We start from the raw sequence: 1199 nt of genomic DNA on the forward strand, positions 1-1199 counted from the left end.
CCCCCCCTCAGGGCGTACGGAGGGTTAAAACCGAAATGCGTCGGCCATCCCTCGAACCGCACCAGACTGTCCCTGTGGTTTTTGCACCCCGCATAATTTAGCAATATTTGATCATTTTTGCATAATTTCTGATTATTTTCCTTTATTCTTCTGTGTTAAAAATTAACAGAATCGCAGAAGTTTACAATTTTGGACTCAGTTTGAATAATTTCAGAAATTTTTTGTGTGTGCATAAAACCGCGGGGACAGGTCAGACATTTCACGTAGGCTTGAACGTGATGAGTCCTTATGACATAAAAACTTCGCAGGAGTCCACCAGCCTCGGGGCCAGCCATAAAGTTATCTCCTATACAATAGTGTACATCTATGGGGCCAGCCATAGAGTTATCTCATATAGTAGTGTACATGTACATCTATAGGGCCAGCGGGCTGATTATGGTGACGCAAGGAGGTTTTACAGTCAGGTCATTGGTGACGCCAAAATAATTATTTTGCCCGCCGGCCGAGGTGACCAGGGAGAGACAATTGAGCAGCCAACGAGTCGGTGTCTTTCGTCAAGTGTGGCATAGAGAAGACTTGAAGACTTCTGGTCTGGTGGCCTCCAGTTTTACGGTCTGTAGTTCCCTGGCGTTCTGGCAGGGCAAATTTGGATTGTGCCCAACGCGCACACTAGGCAGATGGCGGTGTGAAGACGCAAATTCCGGCAAAGACCGTGTAGTGTATGTCTTTGATTCCGGTACATAAGCCTACTATACATAATATCTATCCTACTATCAATCTAGCCAGCTAGCCATTAAATAATATAATATTTTCGTTCATAACTAAAATCTGACGGTATGCGGGGCTGGTGGTATATTAACAGGTGGGGGGGGGGGGGGCAGGTGCAACAATTAGTTGACTGTGTTGGTTTTACACAGCACTCTAGGCCTAGCCCTTGCTGGTGAAATGAAGAGCACAGCCATTCGCCATGCGAAAAAACTGGCAGGCGATATTGACGAATAAACATTTAAATGCGAGAAAACACGACTACTCTATTAACGTAATCGCACACGCTTTTGTTTGGAATGGGGAGATAACTCTGCCTGAACAATGAACAAGGACCGAGAGTCAAGGTGTGCGAGTCCAGCATATTAAGATTCGAGTCCAGACTCGAGTATCTGCTCTGGACTCGAGTAATTACTCGAGTAATTACTCGAGTC

This window comes from Aplysia californica, unplaced genomic scaffold (genome assembly GCF_000002075.1).
Source record: "Aplysia californica isolate F4 #8 unplaced genomic scaffold, AplCal3.0 scaffold00108, whole genome shotgun sequence".
NCBI lineage: Eukaryota > Metazoa > Mollusca > Gastropoda > Aplysiida > Aplysiidae > Aplysia > Aplysia californica.